The sequence below is a fragment of the Scyliorhinus canicula genome, chromosome 1 (assembly GCF_902713615.1).
Source record: "Scyliorhinus canicula chromosome 1, sScyCan1.1, whole genome shotgun sequence".
NCBI lineage: Eukaryota > Metazoa > Chordata > Chondrichthyes > Carcharhiniformes > Scyliorhinidae > Scyliorhinus > Scyliorhinus canicula.
This window is the reverse complement of record NC_052146.1, coordinates 140590134-140616334: the sequence shown is the minus strand read 5'-3', so window position 1 is coordinate 140616334 and position 26201 is coordinate 140590134. Positions and strand designations below refer to the sequence as shown.

The 26201-nt window shown below is 47.0% G+C and overlaps 1 long non-coding RNA gene across 1 annotated transcript in view; it reads left to right on the top strand.

Moving 5' to 3' along the window:
• The window catches only part of LOC119968033, a 43500-nt gene extending 27034 nt beyond the window's left edge, over positions 1 to 16466 (top strand). Inside the window, exon 2 of the long non-coding RNA XR_005461098.1 lies at positions 16424 to 16466. This is a non-coding gene — a long non-coding RNA (uncharacterized LOC119968033). The remainder of the gene's footprint in view (positions 1 to 16423) is intronic.
• The last annotated feature ends 9735 nt before the right edge of the window (positions 16467 to 26201 follow it).

Sequence of the window (26201 nt, the reverse complement as noted above, 5' to 3'; positions counted from 1 at the left end):
CTCCCATTTGGCAGCAGAGTGTCCACGCCGTTGGAAACGCTGTTGCGTTTCACGACGGCGTGAACGGGCCGCTGGGAGTACTGATTCTGGCCCCTACAGGGGGTCAGCGCGGCATTGTTGCGGTTCACGCCGCTCCAGCCTCCCATCCCGGCACGAACTGTGTAGAGTCTGCACATCCTCCCCCTGTGTGCGTGGGTTTCCTCCGGGTGCTCCGGTTTCCTCCCACAGTCCAAAGATGTGCGGGTTAGGTGGATTGGCCATGCTAAATTGCCCGTAGTGTCCTAATAAAAGTAAGGTTAAGGGGGGGGGGGGTTGTTGGGTTACGGGTATAGTGTGGATACGTGGGTTTGAGTAGGGTGATCATGGCTCGGCACAACATTGAGGGCCGAAGGGCCTATTCTGTGCTGTACTGTTCTATGTTCTATGTCTATGAACCGTGCGCCGCACCAACCCGCGCATGCACGGTGGCCTCCCTCAATGTGCCGGTCCTGACACAACATAGCGCGGGAGTTCAGGGGCCGGTGTGTAAGAAAATAGGCTCAGGGAGCGAGAGGCCAGCCCGCCGATTGGTGGGCCCCGATCGCAGGCCAGGCCCCATCGGAGGCCCCCCCCCCCCCCCCCCCCCCCCCCCCCCCCCCCCCCCCCCCCCCGGGGTCAGAGCATCCCTCCCGCCCACAGGCCGCCCCCCTACCCTGCGCGCAGAGTTCCCACCACCTGCGACCAGGTGTGGACGGCGCCGGCGGGACTCTGCCTTTTTAGAGCGGCCGCTCGGCCCATCCAGGCTGGAGAATCAGCAGCCCGGCCGCGCAGAGCGGCCCGTGACCGCGCCAAATGCATCGGCGCCAATGGCGTTGATTCTCCGCTCCGAGGAGAATCGCGGGCCAGTGTCGGGGCTGCGTGGAGCGGTTGGGGAGATTCTCTGGCCCAGTGCGGGGCTGGGAGAACCCTGCCCTCTACTTCTGACATCTCCCCTATACCTTCCTCCAATCACCTTAAAATTATGTCCCCTCGTGACAGCCATTTCCACCTTGGGGTAAAACCTCTGGCTGCCCACTCTATCCATGCCTCTCATCACCTTGTACATCTCTATCAAGTCACCTCTCTGCCTTCTTCGCTCTAGTTAGAAAAGCTCTAGATCTCTCAACCTTTCTTCATAAGACATGCTCTCCAGTCCAGGCAGCATCCTGGTAAATCTCCTCTCTACCCTCTCCAAAGCATCCACATCCTTCCTATAATGAGGTGACCAAAACTGGACACAATATTCCAAGTGTGGTCCAACTAGGGTTTTATAAAGCTGCAGCAAAACCTCATGGCTCTTAAACTCAATCCCCCTGTTAATAAAAGCCAACACACCATATGCCTTCTTAACAACCCTATCAACCTGGGTGGCAACTTTGAGGAATCAATGTACGTGGACCCCAAGATCCCTCTGTTCCTCCACACTTCCAAGAATCCTGCCTTTAACCCTGTATTCAGCATTCAAATTCGACCTTCCAAAATGAATCACTTCACATTTATCAAGGTTGAACTCCATCTGCCATTTCTCAGCCCAGCTCTGCATCCTGTCAATGTCCTGTTGTAACCTGCAACAACCCTCAACACTATCTACATCTCCCCCAACCTTCGTGTCATCGGCACACTTACTAACCCACCCTTCCACTTCCTCAACCAAGTCATTTATAAAAACCACAAAGAGCAGAGGTCCCAGAACAGATCCTTGCGGGACACTACTGGTCAATGACCCCCAGGCGGAATACTTTCCATCCACTAACACTCACTGTCTTCTTTCGGCCAGCCAATTCTGTATCCAGACAGCCAGATTTCCCTGTATCCCATGTCCCTAATTTTCTGATTGAGCCTACCATGAGGAACCTTATCAAATGCCTTACTGAAATCCATATACACCACATCCACTGCCCGACCTTCATCAATGTGTCTCGTCACATCCTCAAAGAATTCAATGAGGCTTGTGAGGCATGATTTGCCCCTCACAAAGCCATGCTAACTATCTTTAATCAAACTATGTTTTTCTAAATCATCATAAATCCTATCTCTCAGAATCCTTTCCAATATTTTGCTCACCACAGACATAAGACTGATGGGTCTGTAATTCCCAGGGATTTCCCTGTTGCCTTTCTTGAACAGGGAACAACATTCACCTCCCTCCAATCATCCGGTACTACTCCAGTGGAGAGGGGGAATGGAAAGATCATTGCCAACGGCGCAGCAATCTCCCTCCTTGCTTTTCGCAGTAACCTTGGGTATATCCTGTCAGGCCCAGGGGACTTATCTATCCTGATGCTTTTCAAAATTTCCAGCACATCCTCCTCCTGACCCAGGAATGGTGATGGTGGCGTCTGGGACATTGTCTGTAATATATGATTCTGTGAGTATGACTATGTCAGGCTGCTGCTTAACCAGTCTGTGAGACAGTTCTCCCAACTTTGGCACAAGCCCCCAGATGTTAGTAAGGAGGACCTTTCAGGGTAGGCAGGGTTGGGTTTGTCGCTGTTATTTCTGCAGCCTGGGTCGATGCCGGGTGGTGCGTCCAGTTTCATTCCTTTTTTGTGTTTTCGTAGCGGTTGAATACAACTGAGTGGCTTGCTAGGCCATTTCTGAGTCAACCACATTGCTGTTTGTCTGGAGTCACATGTAGGCCATAGCAGGTAAGGATGGCAGATTTCCTTCCCTGAAGGACATTAGTGAACCAGATGAGTTTGTACCACAATCGACAATGGTTTCATGGTCATCATTAAACTTTTAATTCCAGATATCTTATTGAGTTTAAATTCTACAACCTGCTGTGGTGGGATTCCAACCTGGGTCCCCAGATCATTATCCTGGGTCTCTGGATTACTCGTCCGGTGACACTACCATGATTCCGTCACCTCCCCAGTAGTTCCAGTATGATAGATAAGAAACAAGGCTTGATTATTTTATAAACAAAACTTATTGAATCAAAAGAAAAGAAAACAATATTTAAACTTATATATCATACTCTAACACTAACAGATTACATGCAGTTTCTTAACCTTATCACATGAGTTCCTGTTGCACAACACAGGGCATGATTTAACGGAAATGTTTCTAAGTGTGGTAACGAGTGGGAACTGCCGCAAGCTTCCCGTCTCTCGGCCCAGCGAGACCATCACAATGGTAAAAGATTAATTTGTCCATTTAACGAGGCCCCATGGGCTTCTCACTGCAAATCATGGTCCCACCGGAAGATTTGCTGGGATCACGCTCGCCAATCCCCCGCTAAAATGGGAGGGCAGCACTTAAACCGATCCTGCATAGCCAACTGCACACTGCTCGCAGCCATGCTGCCGAAACGACCAGCCCCATGATTCGGCAATGCCAACCTGCACAGACTACTGGAAGTAGCAGAGGCCAGTCGGTGTGAGCAGAAAGACCAGCACCACCCAGTGCTGCAAGAAGGTCACCCATCTCCACCGGGCCGCTCTGGTGAGTTTACACCGGACCCCCACCCCGTTTGCTCCCCAACTCCTCTATACTCCCCATTCCCAACCCCCCCACACTCTCTTCCTCATTCACCCGATCACACACCCCCACACTTCCCATCCAGCCCCCACCGAAGGCCCATCTCCACAAGCCCCTTCCCCCAACCCCCAGCACCTATCTCCTGTGATAAATCATGCGTGCGGCTACCACTGTCCCCTCTGTGTCTCCGGAGGTGAAGTTGGCCCACAACCGACGGGAGAGGGTACAGATGGGTGGCAGGGTTCCGGATAGCAGAGTCCTCACCCCCTATGAGTTACGGGTCCTGGAGGTCGGGGGCTGGCCGAGGATAGAGCAGTGACCAGCGTAGAGACTGGCGCAAGGCAGAGAGGTGAGGATCCACTGGCCCCCACCAAATGACCTGTCAAATGTGAGTAATTAATGCCATTCAGACTGATCCATCCCTCCCACTGACCACATATCCATTATCCCACAGGAATTGCAGCCGACGGCTCCGGCCCATCTGGAATGCCCTTCCTCCACCTCTCAAGAGAACATCCAAGAGGACAGCTCCAAGGATGCCACCATAGATGTGTTACAGCTGTCATCCCCTACCTCCACCAGTGCGGAGACACGCACCTCGGTGAGCAACAGTCATGGTCAGGATTGTGGGTCACATTCTGGTGAGCACCACACAGATCTGATGCACACCAGGTGGAAGCAGCAACACCCAGCTGAGACAGGAGTATCAGGGCTGCTGGATCCCAGGACCCACCTGGGTTCCAGTTTGATGCTGAGCCTTTCAACCAGGTTTGCATAGAGTTGATGCAGACCATAGCGTGTGGCTGTGAGATTCAGAGGGGGGGGGGGGGTGTCAGTGACACTCCAGCAGGTCCATAGCCGATTGGAGGAGGCCCAGAGGCTACAGGTGCAGGAGATGGCTCTGGCAATGCGTGGAACCAAGGCCAACACTACTAGGGTGGCGACCGCAGTGGGGAGCCTGGTGCACGAAGTCAGCAGCATTAGTGGAGGTGTCCGCAGCGTGTCTCAGTTAGTGACGGCCATGGCTGAGTGCCTTGACAGCATGTCCCAGACCTAGGTGGGCATAGCCAAGGCACTGTAGAGCATGTTACAGTCTCACGTGGGCATAGCTGAGGTGCTGCAGAGCACGTCCCTGTCACTGGGGCACATGTTCCAGTCACTGAGGAGCATTGCTGAGGGTGTCAACACAATGCTGCAGACATTGGGGATCTGCCTGGGCTGGCAGATCCAGATGACGCAGGAGTAGCCCGAGGTGAACCCCAGGGCCCTATGGTCACCAACTAGGAGAAGGGTGTGCTGGATGTCAACCCGGAGTCATCCTATAGAGTGGGGATGGTGGCCACCAGCTCCCCCGACTTCCACTCCCCTGACAATGGCGCATTTCACAATCAGCACCCAGAACAGTGTTGGCACAGTGGGGCATGTGCCGACTACAAGTGCGCTGGGCCCACTGGCCCCAGAACCCTCAGAGGACACCTGCCGGAGGCATCGAAAGCCAAGGGACGCGGTTAAGCAGCAGACTGCCTCCACCTCTGATGTGCATCCTGGTGGCACACCTAGATGCAGCGGTGGAGTATGGAATTCTAAGCACATCAAGGATCACTGAGAGGGCACTGGGGGGGGGGGAGAGGGGGGGGGGGGCGGGGAGTAAGGGGAAGTAGGATAAAGGGGGGTGTGCGGCGGGAGGATCTGTGCGCGGTGGGGAGAATGGGGTGGCACTATCAGGAGTGTCAGGCAGTTGGGACACATATGTACATCATTAAAATCTGTTGACCTCGACCAAAATGACGCCTCTTGCATTTCCTTTCACAATGCAGAACGGTAGCACAGTGGTTAGCACTATTGCTTCACAGTGCCCGCGTCCCAGGTTCGATTCCCGCCTGGGTTACTTTCTGTGCGACCCTGACTGTTCTCCCCGTGTCTGCGTGGGTTTCCTTCGGCTGCTCCGGTTTCCTCACACAGTCCAAAGATGTGCAGGTTAGGTGGATTGGCCATGATAAATTGCCCTTAGTGACCAAAAAGGATTGGGAGGAGGTACTGGATTACGGGCATAGGGTGGAGGTATGGACTTAAGTAGGGTGCTCTTTCCAAGCGCTGGTACAGATTCGATGGGCAAAATGACCTCCTTCTGGACTGTAAATTCTATGATTCTGTGAATGCGGACTAAGCACCAATTCCATGCCCCATTTCTCCGCACACGGTGGTCCTGAACTCCTACTCCCATCCCCCCTTGGATGGGGTGAGGGGGATGGGAAGGGGGAAGGTGGGCTTTCGGGAGAGGGGTAAAGACGGGTGAAGCCATGTCCTATGTGAAATGGACGGGGATGAGGGTCTCCTTGGTCCTCCGGGATTGCCGTATTCTTGCCGCTCCCACCTGGACTGCATCCTCCAGCTGGACCTGGGTGTCCTCCCTGATCTCGTCCTCCAGCCCCTCCTGGTCCAGCATTTCCTCGTCCTCCTCCTTCTCCTCGGAGGTGGCTATATATTCCTCCCCCTCCACCTCCAGCACGTCACTCCGCTGCTGTGTCAGGTTGTGGGGGACACAGCAGACCACCTCAAAGTGGGCGATCTTCTGGAGGCTGTACTGCACTGCACTGCCAGAGTGGTCGAGGCATCATAACTGCATTTTGAGGAATCTGCTGCACTGCTCAATGACAGAGTGGGTGGCCCCATGGGACTCGTTGTATCGGGTCTCCGCATTGGTCAATAGCCTCCATACTGGTGTCATTAGCCAGGTCCTCAGTGGTATCTCTTATCCCAAGAGCTAACTGGCCATCCTGGGGTGGTCTTCAAAGAGGCTGGGGATGTCTGACTTCCAAGGATGTAGCTGCCGTACACACTCCCTGGGGAGCTTGCACATAAGTACATGGTGGTTGCAAATGACCTGGACATTCAGGGAATTCAGGGAAGCCCTTGCTGTTGGGCACTTGATGTCCCAATGCACTCAAGGTGATTTGCGTGCCATCTATTAGTCCCTGGACCTGGGGCTCTTGATGGTCAAGAATCCTGCTTCCCGGGCATCCTCTTTGGCCTGGTCCATGTCAAAGTTGACATAGTTTTCTGCCCGGGCAAATAGGGCATCTGTGACTTCATTTGTGAGCTGTAGCTTGTTAAGTGCCACACGAGTCCCCTCTCGAGCCCTGAAATGATCCTGAGGCAGAGGTCTAGGGCTGCAGTGGCCTTGATGGCACCGGGAATGGGTATCCTCCTCCTCCACATGCTGCCAAGTCCATGTGTACATGGCACAGGTGCCGCACCATCCACTTGTTGCGGTGGAGACTCCTGTGGCACACGCTGCCCATTATTTGTTCAAAAGACCAGCGATGCCTGTACACCTTGGGCCATTGTGGGCTTACTCCTTGAAGTCACTCGCTGGCTGAATGGGCGGCCGGGTCCTCAGGGTGTGGGGTGGGACCCTGCACATGGGCTACCGCCTCGAGTCTCTGTTGATGCTGATGCCGCTGCCTCCTCTGGCATCTGGCGGCCTGGCGTGCCAGCAGCACCACTAGGGCAAGTCACACGGGTTCAAGTATCGTTCATCTCATGCAATATCAGCAAGGAATTGGAGAGGGTGGGAGACTGGCAACTGGTGTCTTCCACCCCAGAACCCTCCAGTCCACCTATTGCTCCTCCCACACCCCCATCCGAAACGCCCATCTGACGCATGGTCAGCCGCCATGGGGGCCCCGGCTCACCGGACCCCAGACCCGGTACGCCAGACACCTGCACGTAACATTAACTGGACAGGGCGCTGGTTCCCTTCTCAGTGCACACACCCACACTATGGTCACTGATATGCCCCTGGTAATGGGGCCCAGCCCCTGGGTGTTCAGATGTTGGCCACTGTGGCCTAGGTGTTGCCTTTCGCAGTGTGCAGGCACAGTGCCCAGGCATCACGGTCTGATTGGGATGCTAGGCAATATCCCCCACATGTACATGGCACGCCTACCCACGGGGATACACGTGGGATGTGTGAAATGCGCATTTAATTATGATTGCCAATTTCCAATTATCAATAGCCTTCATCCACGCAGCCAGAAGTCCCTGTGGTCTGTGGGAGATGTGGGTGGTCAGTGGGATAGGCGGGCAGGTCCTGGAGCTGCTGCTAGGATGAGACCACGTGGTCCAGGTGTTGGCGTGTTGGACCCTCGGGCGCTGAGACACCTATCTCCCCGTCCCCAAGCCTAGCCCAGGCCATGTGTGACTACCCACCCCCCTGCTCACCCAGCCCCCACTGATGGGACCCACCCTGACTGAGGCTGGCCCCCTGGTGGCTGCCTCACCCCCCTCTGAGCACCAGGGCAGCAACCCCAGTACCCTGGGCACTTTGCCCAGGAGCGAAGCTGGCTACTTACCTCCTCGGGATGCCGCAGCAGCCCTTCTGCCAACTTCACATTTTAAAAAAAGAATGTTAATTGGCACCCCCGTGTCCACTTGCTGGGGAGGCCGTTAGATCAGACGGGGATGGGATTAGATAGGGAGTCACCGCGTTAATTGTTGTTAATTGTATGGAGATTGAGTTTAAGTGGTGATTCTTGGTTTCTTGTCATGCTACGGCCTTGTTCACAGCCTTGTCTGTAACTGTGCAAAACAATATTTCTTCCCTCTATATCTCTAAGCTGCGTCCAGCCCATCATACAAAGGTTCTCCCTGCGGTAGCCTGTCTTGAATCCATTATTGCTATCTGGGCTGTCTGGTTTCCCACTCCCTTTTCTACAACAGAACTTCATATGCAACTAACCTTCCATTGATGGACAATAGGTCATCAGACTCTGTGCCGGGCTGATTGCCGGTCAACCAAGGTTGTCCTGAATGACAATGGATCTTGAGCGGATCATCCTGGCTGAACTGGGACTTCTTGTGTATTCCCACTAATTAGGTTAAATCTCAATGCAACAAGATAACTTGGACTTTGGGCTTATCGTTCTAACTCTGCTGCTAGCAGTCTTTTCCTTCAGTCTGTTTAACCCCTAAATTGCCTGCTTCATCTTGGACCCCATTTCTTTTTTTTTTTTAAATAATTTTTATTGAAAGAGTTTTTCCATACAGACATTTACCCCTACTAATTTTTAAATTATTTACAACACAATCCCTCTAGGCAAATATCCCTCCCTCGCCCGCCCTCTCGCGCGCACCAGTCCTCCCCCCCCCCCCCAAGCAACAACTTAACAAACAAGGCAGCCTACAGTTTCAGACATGAGCAGCGAGCAGACTTGCCCGCGTTACAGTCGTGCATGTCCCCCCACGACCATTGCTGCCCCCCCCTCCCTCCCCTCCCCCCCCCCCCCCCCCCCCCGGGTTGCTGCTGCCACGACCCCGAACGCCTATCTCTGATCTAAAAAGTCAAGGAAAGGTTGCCACCGCCTGGAGAATCCCTGTACCGACCCTCTCAGGGCAAATTTGATCCTTTCTAGCTGAATATAGCTAGCCATATCGTTAATCCAAGTTTCAACGCTTGGAGGCCTCGCGTCCTTCCATTGAATTAATATCCTTCGTCTAGCCACTAGGGACGCAAAGGCCAGTATTCCGGCCTCCCTAGCCTCCTGTACCCCCGGTTCTACCCCAACCCCAAAGATCGCAAGCCCCCATCCTGGTTTGACCCTGGACCCCACCACCTTCGACACCGTCCTTGCCACCCCCTTCCAGAACCCTTCCAGCACCGGACATGCCCAGAACATATGCACATGGTTCGCTGGGCTTCCCAGACATCTGACACACCTGTCCTCACCCCCAAAGAACCGGCTCATCCTTGTCCCCGTCATGTGAGCTCTATGCAGCACCTTAAATTGAATGAGGCTCAGCCTCGCACACGAGGAGGAAGAATTGACCTTCTCCAGTGCATCCGCCCACGTCCTGTCTTCTATCTGCTCTCCCAGCTCCCCTTCCCACTTGGCTTTCAGCTCCTCCCCTGATGCTTCTTCCGCCTCCTGCATTATCTTGTAGATGTCTGATATCTTCCCCCCTCCGACCCAGACCCCCGAGAGCACCCTATCACTCGCCCCCTGACTGGGGAGCAGGGGGAACCCCTCCACCTGCCGCCTAGCAAATGCCTTCACTTGTAAATATCTGAACATGTTTCCCGGGGGGAGCTCAAACTTCTCCTCCAGCCCTCCCAGGCTCGCAAACCTCCCCTCTATAAACAGGTCCTTCAGCTGCCGTATGCCCACCCTGTACCAGCTCTGAAATCCCCCGTCGATGTTCCCCGGGATGAATCTATGGTTCCCTCTTATTGGCGCCGCCAACAGACCTCCCATTTCCCCCCTGTGTCGCCTCCACTGCCCCCATATCTTGAGGGTGGCCGCCACCACCGGGCTCGTGGTGTACCTCGTGGGGGGGAGCGGCCATGGTGCCGTTACTAGGGCCCCCAGGCTTGTGTTGCCACAGGACGCCCTCTCCATTCGTTTCCAAGCTGCCCCCTCCCCTTCCATCATCCACTTGCGCACCATTGACACATTTGCCGCCCAGTAATACCCCGAGAGATTGGGTAGTGCCAGCCCTCCACTGTCCCTACTCCGCTCCAAAAAGACCCTCCTCACCCTTGGGGTGCCGTGCGCCCACACGTAGCTCATGATGCTACTCGTCACCTTTTTGAAGAAGGCCCTAGGGAGGAAGATGGGCAAGCACTGAAATAAAAACAAGAACCTTGGGAGGACCGTCATTTTGATTGACTGCACCCTCCCCGCCAGCGACAGCGGTACCATGTCCCACCTCTTAAGTTCCTCCTCCATCTGTTCCACCAGCCTGGAAAAGTTCAACTTGTGGAGGGTCCCCCAGTTCCTTGCCACCTGCACCCCTAAGTACCTAAAGCTCTTTCCTGCTCGCTTGAAGGGGAGTCCGAAAAGTCTCCAAACTCTGCTAATAGTTCCATTATCTCCGGCATTCCCCCTTCTGGGTCTGCCACGTACAGCAGTAGATCATCCGCATACAGCGATACTCGATGTTCCTCCCCTCCCCTAGTCAGTCCTCTCCACCCCCCTGAACCCCTCAGTGCCATCGCCAACGGTTCAATCGCCAGTGCGAAAAGTAGGGGGGATAGGGGACATCCCTGCCTGGTCCCTCGGTGGAGCCCGAAATACTCCGACCTCCTCCCGTTTGTCACTACACTCGCCGTCGGGGCCGAGTAGAGCAACTTCACCCACTTAATAAACCCTTCCCCAAACCCAAACCGTTCCAACGTCTCCCACAGGTACTCCCACTCCACCCTATCGACTGCCTTCTCCGCGTCCAGCGCTACCACTATCTCAGCCTCACCCTCCACTGCCGGCATCATAATTACATTCAGCAATCTCCGCACGTTCGTGTTGAGCTGCCGCCCCCTCACGAACCCCGTCTGGTCCTCATGGATTACCCCTGGCACACAATCCTCTATTCTAGCTGCCAGGATCTTTGCCAGCAACTTGGCATCCACGTTCAGAAGCGAGATAGGCCTGTAGGGCCCGCACTGCACGGGGTCTTTATCCCGCTTCAATATCAGGGAGATCAGAGCCTGCGACATTGTCGGGGGCAGAACCCCCCCCTCTCGCGCCTCATTAAAGGCTCGTACCAGTACCGGTCCCACCAAGTCCACATTTTTCTTGTAGAATTCCACCGGGAACCCATCTGGCCCCGGCGCCTTCCCCGCTTGCATCTGACCTATTCCCTTGACTAGCTCCTCTAGCCCTATTGGCGCCCCCAGCCCTTCTACCAGCCCCTCCTGGACCCTTGGGAACCTCAATTTGTTTAGGAAGTCCTCCATTCCCCCTCTCCTCGTCGGCGGCTCAGACCGATACAACTCCTTGTAAAAATCCCTGAAGACCCCATTCACTTCTTGCCCCTTCTGCACTACCTTCCCGCCCCTCTCCTTCACTCCCCCAATCTCCCTAGCCGCATCTCGTTTGCGAAGCTGGTGTGCCAGCATCCTGCTCGCCTTTTCCCCATACTCATAGACCGCGCCCTGTGCCCTTCTCCACTTGGACCCCATTTCTGGACCCAAGTTACTAATATCTCCCTATCATAACACTATACACGCTAACAACAAAAGTCTTTGCAAAGGACATTGAACAAATTGATTCCTCTACATTGTGGGAGGATCTGTGGAATTGGGGCTCATTTGTACAAATTGGATTCAAATTATCTCATATACCCTAGTAGTTTCCCAGCTGATAAAGGTTGTGTATCTGACATGCCTGATCCAAATCACCAAGAAATCGCACAAAGAGTGGTGTTGGAGGTTAAGGTTTAGTATACAGAGAAATAGATTAAGAGAATTAAGAGACCAGAGTACTAAATTTAAGAGCTGACTGATACATATGGCTTGACTTGGTACCTTTACGACCCAAATCTGGATACCTGGCCAGTACCAAGAGTGGTGGTGAATAAAGGGAAAAGGCAATAGCAATGTCATCGGCTATCTGGGCTAAATATTCGCCAACTGCCAAAAGGGAGGAAATTTAAAGGGAAATAGATAGTAAAGGTAAAGTTTAAGTGTGATTTAAGAATTAGGTTTGCGTGCAAATAAAATAACAGAGAAGAGGCCACAGACAGTTACAAACATTCTAATTCTAATTGACCTTTGTGAATCTTCAAACACAAGTCAGCAGAATCTGCAACTGTGCTCTCACAAGGTCAGAGGGATTCAATAACAAAATTGGGAACAGAAGGTAATGGTTACATCGATAGCAGAGAGATAGAATAGACAATACCAAGATAAGCTAGGTACCTGTAAGGTAGGTGAAAGTGCTTGTTTTGCAATACTAGATCAAAACTTTAAACAGTGACTGCATGTTAAAAAAGGTATAAAGGTGTCACCTTTTCTGAACAACAGAGTTGGTTCAGCGAGCATGCTTGTTGCGCTATCTCTCCCAGGATGTGCCTGAATAGACAATCGCAAACCTGCTCTGAGACTCCCATGAATCGATTGTTTGAGGAAGTTAGCGATAACAGATTGAACAGCTATAACACTAACCAAATATATTTAATTTCAGAAATGATGGATTCAGGCTCATCCAGTGGTTCACACTATTGTGGCAGTGAATAGCAGCAACACATATTTTACATGAGCTGATTTCAGTTGCAGAGTGTAGGTGATCAGCTGCAGGGTCGTGCATTATCGAACCTGTTGAATGTTTCTGCTCCTGATTGCCATTCAATGATGTCTACTGGAATTACAGAGGGAGAGGACAGCATTAGACTTAGACGTACTGCCCATAAGGCCAAATAACTTGTTGATGTACCATGACCAGCTTACTCCCAAGAGCTTCCAGCTCCCATATAACTATATTCCAGCAAAGTAATGATAGCTTCAGCAGAAAGGAATAGGAAGAAAAACACAGCTTTTATACTGAAGAACATACATCGATTTTTGTGCGATATATTACGAGTTAAAAATGACCAGGAAACAGAAGAAGAAACATTAATTGGTATATCACTGACTAAATCAGACCAAAACAATCTTGCTGAATATGCAGCACCTTCTGAACTTAGCGTATCTGAAGGTTTCTTCGCTGTGCTTTGCTTTCATTGTTAACTGCCATACACGCAACACTCTACAGTTAGGGAACGTTTTGATGTATTCAGACTTGATTTAATTTAGCTGTGCATGACCTAATTACTGGATCTCAAATGAATCTGCTACAGTTCAACAGAGAGAGAACCATCAAACAAAGACACTGAATTAGTAAATAATATCGACGTTTATTGCATAAAGGAGTAAAAGAACAAAATTATACTTTTTAAGGTTACACAACAGACTTCACAACCTCAAGAACTTTGCACCGACAGGAATTCTGCTTCTGGCCCTGAGCACATAGAGCACAACTGGTTCACTTCTCTTGATATACAAAAACAGGATGGTTCCCAAAATCCTAATTCTGGTATTACTTGATCTTGACACAAAGTTGTTGTTCATAGCCAGTTGGTCAATAATGTTTGCAGGGTTAATTTCAATGGACCTGGCTATTTGTGCCCCTATCTTAAACATAAGACAATAGATTATTTAAAGATATTTTCTTCATCTTAAACTGGGCAGATTCCTTTTTCAAGACTAGTGAAGGACAGTTTGTTTTGATTGGGGCCTTGACAAAATAATGCAATTTATTCCCACAGGCACTCTCGAAGCATGTGTAAAATATAGAAAGAAACGCTAATCGAAAGCCAGAAAGAAATAGAATCTGACCTGTATTAACTACCTGATTAAATACTTATTCTAATTGAGGTATTTTTTCCAATGTTCATCTGTTTCTGTTTGGTTAATACTTTACAACATTAGTGTATGTGGTATTATCGTTACTATCAGCATTACAAGGGTGAATGTAGTGTCGAGAGTAGCCACTAGAGGGAGCTACAGAAACAACTATATGAGGCAGTGATGCTCAACCTTAGGTGAGATGCAGGAGATAGCTAGTGAAGATCATAAGATCTGATAATGTGAGCAAGATTAGATTATAGTTTATATCAGTAGTGAGATTAGTAGTGGATGAGTGTAGTCAAATGTTATGATCAGTTCTGTATCTTTAAGGACTAAGTCTTGAATCCCAATTTAGTAGTGTAAATAAAATCATAGCTTTTTAAAATAAAAGCTATACTGTGGTCTTTGCGGACACTACGCCAACCACCCTGAAATAAGCAGCAGAAAGAACACCGCATGGTACCGGGAATGTATTCCTTTAAAGAAAAATAAATTAGATTAGGTTAGGCATTGGATTTGAAGAAGCAATTCAGAAGTTACAACTCAAAAAAAAATCTACGGTAAAGACTGATCAGAAGATGGATGGTCTCAAGAAGCCTGACCACTTCAAGGCACATGGCAAACTATGCCAGAACTGGGCTTTCATTAAGCAGCAGTTTGAAGTCTTTATTTCTGCCACTGCATTTGAAAATGTATCAGACCGATGAAAAATAGCACTCCTATTAAATTTGGCTGGACAGCAAGCATAGGAGCTATTCAATTTGTTTGAATTCAGTACAGATAAGGATAAAAATAAATACAGCATGGTGCTACAGAGATTATCAATCGTGAAAAAATTCTATGAGCGCTATATGTGAAACAAATGGCTGCAGTTCAGGGGAGAGTCTGTTGATTCAGTTATCACAGCTCTAAAGCTGCGAGCGCAGTTGATAATTTTTCCTCAGCCTCCGAGTCTATGCTGTGAGATAAAGTTGTGTTCGGAATAAACGATGAACGTGTGAGCGAGAAAAAATTAAGAAGACTGGTTTTATCGATTGAAGACGCTATAAATATGTGTACGGCCAGCGAACAGGTATCGAGCGAATATGCCAAATTTGTGGCTACGAAAAAGAGCACAAAATCGATAAACATGGCTGACGTCATTAATGCTGTGTCGCAGCAAAGAAAACTGGGTACAATAGCCGGTGGCCATTTTGAATGTGACATCACAAGCATGATGACGTGCACACACTGTGGACACGCCCACAGTCAAAAGAGTTGTCCGGCGAGAGGGAAATATTGTTCCAAATGCGGCAAACTGAACCACCTTGCATCCTGTCGTTTATCAGCAACGATTCCAGTAACCAAATTTAAACAGTCTTATAGTGATTGCAAAGAGGCCAGAGTGCTGAGAAAAAAATACAAAATCATAGTGGATAGAGAGGATTGCTCACCATATTCACCTCCAGATGCATTCATGATAGAGAATTGATCCCATTTACGATTGATACAGGAGCACACACAATTATTATCACATACCGCTCTTTAAAGCAAGCAATTGGAAAGCCTCTGATAAAGCAATCCACTGGTAACACGATATCCACAAAGGGATCATGCTGTCTCAACATGAAGAATGGGAAAAAAGAGATGCCCATCGGACTTCGAGGTGATAGAGGGTGAAAAATCGTCATTGATTGGAGTTGCTGCTTGTGAAAGATTGCAGCTAGTCGAAAAGATTCACTCAACCAGTACTTCAGAGGACCACGATGAAGAGTCCAGAGAAGACTTAGGTGTTGTGAGTGACCTCTCCAAAGCTACCACTGATGCTGGCACATCAGAAGACAGGGCAACCACTGATGCTGAAACATCAGAACCAGAGTGATAGGAATCGTCTATTTCCTGATAGATATGAAAGGTAAAAGCCCCAGTTTTAATACCATTTTAAATTGAGGATTTCAGCACTCATGCCCTCAGGTCATGATAAAACACACAGCTTCAACAGAGACACAAAAAGCCTGAGACATGCATAAACTCATTGGAGATTAAAACAATATTTTTACGAAGCATATATTTTTATGAAAAAGCTATTGTTCTGACAAACATATTTTCAAAGACAGTTTGACATTAAGAAATGAGCTGGACTAGTGCTCTGATCAAGGATGAAGCAGGCACCATAACAGCATGAAGGCACTATTGTTCATAATGTGGATAAAGCGAAGCCAGCAGAAAACCAGTAGAAACCAGTAGAAACTAGTCTTGATAATAGCACAGAATCACATCCATAACATACATGAAATATTCAGAACTTACGTTGCACATTAAGGATTGACAACTAACCATCGAATCAAATACATTTGATTCTAACCCAATCCAATTAGGACGACATAGAGGTGTAGGTAGATGGCTGAATAAGATTTCCTACAAAACATAATGGTCCGTACGGCCATCTTTATTCCGGGATCATCCTGTACTTTGATCTAACTATTCGCTATCTCTATTTTTTCATATTTTCACTTTTCCACTCTAACTCTTGAAGTAAATGCAAGCTGTTTTGCCATAAGCAAGAAACCATTTCTGTATTATTTTGAAAGTTAAATTGTTAATAAGTTACTTCTCTTTAAGTCCTTTTGCTAGCTGGACTTTATTGAGAATAGATTTAGGTTTCTCTCAATTGTAATCAAATAGAGGCAATAAAGATTCTTGTTTGCATCCGAGAAGTTTAACTCCAATTGCTACTGAATTTCAGTGTCGCTAAACTTCGCTAATTCCACATGGTAGATCTCATCAATTTGGCGGAGTCGGAAGAGGGGAGGAACGCTGAGAAAAAAATCGGACGAAATCAGAACAAGTCGGAGACGATCGGAGGACATCGGAAGACCAAAGATCGTACCATTAACGGAAGCCCAGAAGGACGGAAGACTCAAAGCAAAACGGCTAGAATGGGATAAGAAACATCTTTTCCATCCATTAAAAGTCTTAAAGCCGCATCAAGTAGTGCTCCGACCCCTTAGAAAGGACCTTTTTTCAGACTGAGTTATTCAATCGGGTGTCGGGCGTTTAAATTCAAAATAACACATGGCTGAAAGGTAAATAGTCACGGTAGTTTCCCAAGTTGCACATAATGTGGTGGCGACCAGAAAATTGGGTGTAAGGCTGAGTTTATGGTGGACCTGACTCCCAAAATAGATTCAGGACTTTCAAATGGTAAAGAACTACTTCCCACTACTTCCAAGGAAGGTCGCGCTGTACTGGATGTCTCTATTCATGATATATTGGGATATCTTAGATCTTTGATTTATAGACATTTTGGCATGCCTGAAGTAGCCATATAAATTGAGTCAAAATATGACATCCCCAAAGGGCAGTGGTCCCTTGACAATATCAAGAGGGCATGGGGAAAAACCACACGCTTAAATAGAGGAAAACATATGAAATGGTCTTTTGCAGTAATGGCACAGCTCCACAAACGTCAAGAGACAATCGCAAAAAACTAAATTCGATCATGACCTTAAGTCCACTAAAGATCAACTAGCAGCAGTTGTTGAAGAATTACAAGATGCAAAATCTAAATTTGAACAATGTGATCAGATTAAAACATTACTGGAAAATGAAACCTTTAAAGTTCAACAACAACCATTTCAAATTGGTGAATTACAATTTGATTGGTGCGGAGTGTTGCACTTTCATTCCAGATAACTCACAGTAAGTTAAAGATCTGGCATCACATATTCAAAAGGAAATCAAGAAACTTGAGCCACCCCCAGATACCTCTATCTGGGAGAAACTTTGCGGGTTGTTGGGTCACACTGGAATGTTCACAGTAAGAATAATCTTATTCTCCTGTGTAGCAGGATTCACTATTTACATAACATACCAATGTATCAAGTGCATTAAACAACTATTCATCGAAAGCAAGGGCCCAACAGTCAGAATGATTCACACTAACCCCACTGCACCATGATTAGATGAAATAGAAATGCAATATTATTGTTGAAATGTGACAGATCAATCAATTATTTGACTATTATTAACATATTGCTAATAGATTAATACTGAATCAGTAGAATCAAATTCAATTAATTAATCAATTGTTATTTTATGATAATGATTCTTTAAGAACTCTAATAATTTTTGCTGAAATGCTTATAATGCAATGCTTGCCCACTCTATTGTTTAAAACTGCAATGACAATATGAATGAGTTATTCTTTGCGCTTTTACCTATCCTATCGTATTTATTATATCGTTTATCTTATTGTGATATATATCACTTGATCTTTCGATTTATCAAAAGTGTGGACTGATAGGAATTGACTATTTCCTGATAGATGTGATAGGTAAAAGAAGATTATTTAGTGGAACTATTAAGCCCCAATTTTAATACCATTTTTAATTGAGGATTTCAGCACTCGACCTCAGGTCATGATAAAACACATAGCTTCAACAGAGGCACAAAAAGCCTGAGACATGTATAAACTCATTGTAGATTAAAACAACATTTTCACTAAGCAAGATGAAAAAGCTATTGTTCTAACAAACATATTTTCAAAGACAGTGTGACATTACGAAATGAGCTGTACCAGTAAACTGATCAAGGACGAAGCAGGCACCATAGCAAGATGAAGGCACTATTGTTCATAATGTGGATAAAGCGAAGCCAGCAGAAAACCAGTTGAAACTAGTCTTTGATAATAGCACAGAATCACATTTCATGACATACACAAATATTCAAACATGAAACATTCAGAACTTATGTTGCACATTAAGGATTGACAGCTAACCGTCGTATCAAATACATTTGATTCAAATCCAAACCAATTAGGACAACATAGAGGTGTAGATAGATGGCTCAAGACTGATAAGAATTCCTATAAACATGATGGTCCGTACGGTCATCTTTATTCCGGGATCATCCTATACTTTGATCTAACTATTCGCTATCTCTATTTTTTTATATTTTCACTTTTCCACTCTAACTCTTGAAGTAAATGCTAGTTGTTTTGCCTTAAGCAAGAAACCATTTCTGTATTATGTTGAAAGTTAAATTGTACAAGTTACTTCTCTTCAAGTCCTTTTGCTAGCCGGACTTTATTGAGAATAGATTTAAGTTTCTCTCAATTGAAATCAAATGGAGGCAATAAAGATTCTTGTTTGCATCCGAGAAGTTTAACTCCAATTTCTACTGAGTTTTAGTGTCGCAAGACTTCGCTAATTCCACATGGTAGATCTCATCACCAAGTTAGTCCGAAGAGTGGGACCTCAAGCTTGTTTAATTTCCAAGATACCACTAGTATCTGATGTTATGGGCCAGGGTTTAGAGAACCCCAAAATGTATCATGGAGTTCACCTGACCCACAACTTTTAATAGATTGTGGTCTGGGGAGCACATAGCCAACTTGACCTAGAGTATTTAAACATCCATCCCTAACCTCAACATCTGTCATGTCCCTCTCCTTGGTGAATACCGATGCAATGTACTCATTAAGAATCTCACCCATTTCCTCTGACTCCACGCATAAATTCCCTCTTTTGTCTTTGAGTGGGCCAATCCTTTCTGCAGTTACTCTCTTGCTCCTTATATACGAATAAAAGGCTTTGGGATTTTTCTTAACCCTGTTAGCCAAAGATATTTCATGACCCCTTTCAGCCCTCTTTATTGTGTGTGTTGAGATATGTTCTACTTTTCCGATATTCCTCCAAAGCTTCATCAGTATGTTTAAGTATGTCCAAGCTGTCAAATGCATCAGCCTGCACAGAGCAAGGAAACTATGCCCCAGATGGAAATTGTGACAAGTCCATGGAACAAAGTGGGCTTGGATTTATTCCATTTCCAGGGTCATGACTACTTGATAGTCATAGACTATTACTCCAGCTTTCCAGAGTTGATAATGCTGAAAGATAAGACTGCCAGATCAGTGATAAAGGCAACAAATCAAATATTTCAAGCCATGGGATATCTCTTAATGTTGTCTCTGACAATGGTCTGTGTTTCTTGAATTGGGTAAAATGGACAAAGTTTGCAGCACAAGCAGGCTGCAACAAGCCACTGTGTATTCTGTCTGCTAAGAGAGCAGACAGCATCGAAACGAACATTCCGCATACTAATGAGGCAATCTCCGGGACAGTTAACATAGTAATGGACCGATCCCAGGGACAACGGACACAAATAGGGAAGTGATTGCAACATTGTATAGGATACCAGACACCCCGGCACCAGCACCTGAAGGCCCGCCCAGTAGCCGAGGGACAGCCTCAGTATTGGGGGGATTCAAACAAATCGATTGGGAAGAGACCCAATCGATCCCCAGCAGATAGAGGGTCCGCCCAAAAGGGCGCGAAGCCCTAGGACCTATAAAAGACAGGTCCCAAACTTAGTTAGTTCTTCTTGACCACCCCTCCTCTCTTGACCAGCCCTCTCGACCAGCCTTTACTAAAGAAGACCTTGACCGAGAGAGGAGAGGTTCGGACAGCAGCCACCAGCAAGTAAGTGTCTCACAACGATCGCTACCAGAGATAGACACTCCTGACCCCTTTTAACCCGTACCAACCTGAAGTCTGCGGACCCAGTGCAGAGAAAGAGGCCTTGTTCCCTGATCCGGCAGTTCCCTTTAAGGTAAGTATTGGTTTATTTAGTGGTAGGAATAGTTTAGTCAACTTAGCGTGTGCTATTATAATTGTATTATAATAAACTCATTTGTTTGAACTTACTAATTGGTGTATGGTTTTATTGCTTTGAACTTGACCTTGAAACTTGTGGCGGTATCTTAACGATACCTGGCGACTCCAGAACTAAGTAACGCAACAGAGCCAAATTGAGTGTTAAGCACACTCACCCAGAACGAGCAACAATACTAGGCAGCACCGTTATCAACGGGTCTCTCACTATCACAAATGTTGATGGTGAGAAGACTAAGAACCACTTTACCAGAGGTCATCAGTCCAGAAACTGATAATAAGAAGATACGTGAAAGAATCACAACAGAAAAGCAGCTGCAAGAGGTCCACAATAGACATACTAAACCTCTGGCGGAACTTCAAGGTGACTTTGTGAAAATTCAGAATCCAGAAGGTGGCTGGCAAAATGTTGCACAGGTTCTGAAAAAAAGTAGCACCTAGGTTTTACATAGTACAAACAGAACAGGATTCGCTGTTCAGGAGAAAATATGATGTGGAGATGCCGGCGTTGGACTGGGTTGGCACAGTAAGAAGTCTTACAACACCAGGTTAAAGTCCAACAGGTTTGATTCAAACACGAGCTTTCGGAGCGCAGCTCCTTCCTCAGGTGAAAACCTATTTTACAGGAGAAAATTGAGGAGCATTTCTGTGTGTCAAGCACAAGGTGCAAACTCAACATGCCTTTCAGATCAGCATTTAGCGCAGGCACAGCTAAAAGATGTGGCAGAGCAATCCAACACCTTGAGCATTCCACTGAGGCAGTCTATGAGAAGAAGACGACTTACAGAGAGACTAAACTTGTGATTGTGTAATGAACTTATACTCATCTAAGTGAAGTAATAGTCATTACAAATTACTGTAGTGTATGATAATAAGTTAGTGCTAGTTACTAGCTATTAGTCATAATAACACCTGTAAGGTCAGGGTGGAAGAAAATATCACAACCAGTGTTATAATAATTTTCATTTACAAAGAAGGGAAATGGTATTATCATAACTATCAGCATTGCAAGGGTTAATGTAGTGTCGAGAGTAGCCACTAGAGGGAGCTAAAGATACAACTATATAAGGCAATGATGCTAGACCTTAGGGGAGGAGTGTATGCAGGAGATAGCTAGTGAAGGTCATAAGAGCAGATAGTGTGAGCAAGGTTAGATTCTAGTTTACAACAGTAGTGCGATTAGCAGTAAATGAGTGTAGTTGGATGTTATTGATCAGTTCTGTATTCTTAAGGACTAAGTGTCGAATCCCAGTTTAATAGTGTAAATAAAATCATAGCTTTATTTAAGTAAAAGCTGCACTGTGGTCTTTGCAGACACTACGCCAACCATCCTGAATTAAGCAACACAAAGAACACCAGGGTGTACTAAAATGTTGAAATTTGACAGCAGGTGTTCAACTCACAAAATGGCTTCTTTTAAATGAGGTGTTATATACAAAATGGCACCTGTCAGATTAGGATGTTCAGGGCGAAAGGGTTAATGTGCTGGACTGGCGAAACAACTGCCCACATGATGATGGAAGAGAGTCACACAACTAGGAGTTCCCACTCTATGGCCTGAATGTTTTAAATGGCAAGGGTTTGCCTCCCGCCATCTGAAGAATCGGTGGGAAATGCATCCCCGCTGATTCTGATTGTCCCGTAGTCAATTTCTGCTCCTTGAGTATTATTGGCTGCAGGCGGGACATTCACCCCTCATTTGGGAGTAAGTTCTACCTCAGAGAGCCACTGACCAACCAGGAATTACACAAACCTGCCAGGATCTAAGTGCTGGAGCCGGAGGACAAGGTAACTGTAAATGGGTCCAGGGTAGAGTAGGCTGGGGAGGGGGGTTGCGAGTGGGATGATTGGGGTCACAGGAGAGGGGGAGATCCGGAGGTCACTGGGCCTTGAAGGAGGGCACCGCCAGTCAGATGGGAACTTCTGATGGAGGCACCCCATCCCCTTCCTGCCTGAGATGAAATGAAATGAAAATCGCTTATTGTCATGAGTAGGCTTCAATGAAGTTACTGTGAAAAGCCCCTAGTCGCCACATTCCGGCGCCTGTCCGGGGAGGCTGGCACGGGAATCGAACCGTGCTGCTGGCCTGCTTGGTCTGCTTTAAAAGCCAGCGATTTAGCTGAGTGAGCTAAACCAGCCCCTAACTTTGATCTAACAGATCTAACTTTGATTCTTTTCAGCATTCCCCCACAGAAGTTCAATGTTCCTACCAGCCTAAAAAGTGAATCTGAGCGGGAAACACCCCTTAAGGTTTCATTACTTGATCACTGAAGGGCCTCAATTGGGGTAAGGCCAAGCTTCTCAGCCAAGGCCTTTCCATCCCAACATAAAATTGCTGTGTGGTCGGGGCAGGTCAGATGGAATCCCGTCTTACAATTTTGAACGGCCCCAACCCCACCCCTCTTTGCCTAAATCCTGCTGAAGGAGGAGCCTAAAACTCAGGCCAAGGGCATTAGTCAACAACAAATCAAGGGTGATGTTTCACGGGGAGTTTTCGAGGTGATTTCTTTTGGATGAGATTTTAAACCGAGGCCTCATCTGCCACTCAGATGGATGTAAATGTTTCCATGGCATTAAGAAGAGCAGGACAGTTATTCCTCAGATTTAGATTTAGATTTATTGTCACGTGTACCAAGGTACAGTGAAAAGTATTGTTCTGCGTACAGTCCAGGCTGATCGTTCCATCCATGAAAAATATAGGACATACGATAATTACACATTGTAAATACATAAACATCGACATCAGATGAGCATACGGAGTATGGTGCTACAACAGTAGAGAAGATGGATAGAAATATCAGTTCAGTCCATAAGAGGGTCATTCACGAGTCTGGTAACAATGGGGTAGAAGCAGTTATTAAAGCGCTTAGTGCATGTTCTCAGACTTTTGCACCTCCTACCCGATGGAAGAGGTTGGAAGAGAGAATAACCTGGGTGGGAGGGGTCTTTGATTATGCTGCCTGCTTTCCCAAGGCAGCGGGAGGTGTAGACAGAGTCAATAGATGGGAGGCAGATTTGTGTGATGGACTGGGCTGTGTTCACGACTCTGCCGTTTCTTACGGTCTTGGCCCGAGCAATTGCCATACCAGGCTGTGATGCAGACATATGCAATCAACATTGCAATAAAGATTGCCTGGTTATTACAACATTGCTGTTTGCTGTAGATTGGCAGCTGAATTTCTTACATTGCAACATGACTGCATTAAAAAAAATACTTAATTGGCTGCAAGGAACATTTGGTCGAGGTGAAAAGTGCTGCCGAAATACAACTTTTTTCATTTGGTTTGTTTATTTACCATTCGACTTGAAAGTGAAGGGTGGCACAGTGGTTCGCACTGCTGCCTATGGCGCTGAGGACCATGGTTTGAATCCCAGCCCTGGGTCACTGTCCGGATGGTCTGAAACTTTGTCTTGTCTTGGCCTCCGGTGAAGTGAAAAGAGTTGAAGAGTTCGATGGCTTGATCACCCACTGTTGAGAGGAGAAGCGCGATCTTCCTTGCATCAGACGCACCCACGAGGTCTGAAGCTTCGATGTACAGCAGAAACCTTTGCTTGAATATCCGCCAGTTGGCACTGAGATTGCCGGAGGTCCTGAGCTGGTGAGGAGCCTGAATCTTCTCCATGGTGCCGGGATACATTTGCTGGTTGTCACGGAACGGACTGAGGTAAACCACCTAGCTTAAGCAGTCTCCTGGTAGAATGTTGTGTTATGTACTCTGGGATAACACAGGCTGCAACTGGATGCAGCTTTAACCAAAAGATACTCCAGACCTTGAAGTTAGTTCAATCTGATTTATTGAACCAGTAGCGCAGTTAGCACAGTTCTCTATGAGCTTGACTCTCTGCTAACTTAAGTGTGGTTACTCTGTCTGACTGAACCCGACTAGCTCTTAGCCACGTGCTGGAGGTGTGATACTGTACATACACCCTGACTCACTCTGTAGATGTTCATCAGTGGAAAGAGGCGGTGTGTGAGTGCCTCGTGCCTTTTATAGTGAGATCCCACCCCTGAGTGTCCTGCCTGCTTATTGGTCATGTCCTTTTCTCTGTGTTCATTAGTTGCCTGTCTGTGCCTGTCTGTATATCATTATCTGCATGTCTGCATGTCATGACATGGAGTTTGCACGTTCCTCCCGTGTCTGCATGGGTTTCGCCCCCACAACCCAAAGATGTGCAGGATAGGTGGATTGGCCACGCTAAATTGCCCCTTAATTGAAAAAATAATAATTGTGTAATCTAAATTTTAAAAAAGAAGAATGGAAAGTGATACGGAAAACTAAATGAATTCCGGCCTTAGGTGACTGTGTGGAGTTTACACTTTCACCCTGTGTTTGCGTGGGTTTCCTCTGGGTGCTCCGGTTTCCTCCGACATTTCAGTGCTGTGCAGATTCAGTGGATTGGTCATGATAAAGTGGGGTTATGGGGATAGGGTGAGGGAGTCGATCTAGGAAGGGTCGGTGCAGACCCAATGGGCCAAATGGCCTCCTTCTGCACTGTAGGGATTCTGCAGTTCTATGGTTCTATGGATTGTAGGATGGAAGTCAGGGATCAGAGATAACTAATTACCTACATTAAAGAAGCCAACGTGATTAGTATAAGGAGGCTGGTCCAAGGCAGGATGCTAACGGAAGGAGGGAGAATTACTTCGCTGAGCAAAGTTCTGTAACCTTTTGAATTATATCTTCTGGGTGGGTAGAAAGAGATACCATTGGAACCATCTCCAAATGCGGCAGCGTGTCACTGAAGAATAGTGGAGTGGTGGAAAGGGGAGTCTGATTAAAAATTGCCAATTACTGATTCGTTCTTCTTACTGTTGGCTGGGCCAAGTGCCAGAGCTCAGCTTGTGAGCTGATTAACTGAAGGGGCGACGGAGAGCAGTTTGGAGTATGTTGAAAGTTCAACCATTCTTTAAAGAATGTCTCTGCAGTACTCGGCCATTAGACAGCCATTGTTGAAAAAATTACTGCTAAAAGCCTTGTGGCTCATTATGAATTTAGGAGGATATGACATCAAGTGAAAAGGTCAATTAATTCCTTTGGGAACATCAGACATTTACTCCAGCCACGTTCATATCCAGTGTCATCAGTTTTAATTGCTGCGTTTGCAAGCTTTTACTGAAAGGACCAGTCTGGGAAAAAGGCCACTAAAATGATTTCCCCGTCAATAAGAAGAATGCTTAGCAACTTGTTTGAATAGTTTTCTTGCCAAATATGTGGACTCAAGGTACAGGAGTGTGGCGTGAGATAGATTGGAGGGTTTCATACAAAATGAAGGATCTTAATGGGGTCATTCCTTTGGGAGGCAAAATGTTCCTTACACCCATTTGTCACTGCAATGAATGTATCCCAGAAGGACAAACCAGCTCAACAATTTCAAAGCCTAGTAAAAATCAGCAATACTGGCACTTGGCACTGGAGGTGTGCATTTGAAGGTGTACAAGACCAGTTCGGACAAGTTTTACTTTATTTTTCACATGTTGTTGAGCAGTAAAGTGTCCTTAAACTGCTGAACTAATCCAAGAAATTATATTAATGCAATGCTTACCTTAATTGTCATTCTTTACACTGGGATCACTAATGTCATCTGCAAATGTCCTTTTCAATGTGATAGGATCCATGGATCCAATTTCTGTCGTGTTATAGCCTCAAAATGAAGTCAAATACTGCAGATGCTGAAAATCTGAAATAAATAGGAGATGCTGGGAATACTCAACAGATCGGACTGCATCTGTCAGGGGAGAGATAGAGTCAACAGGGCAAATTTAAAATATAAGGAATGGTGGCGCCTGGGTGGACGGTTGGTTAAAAAAAGATAGAGAAGGTGCCTTATCTCCACTTGTGGATTTAATGGAGGCAGGTTGGAGGGCAGCTCACTAGCTCTGC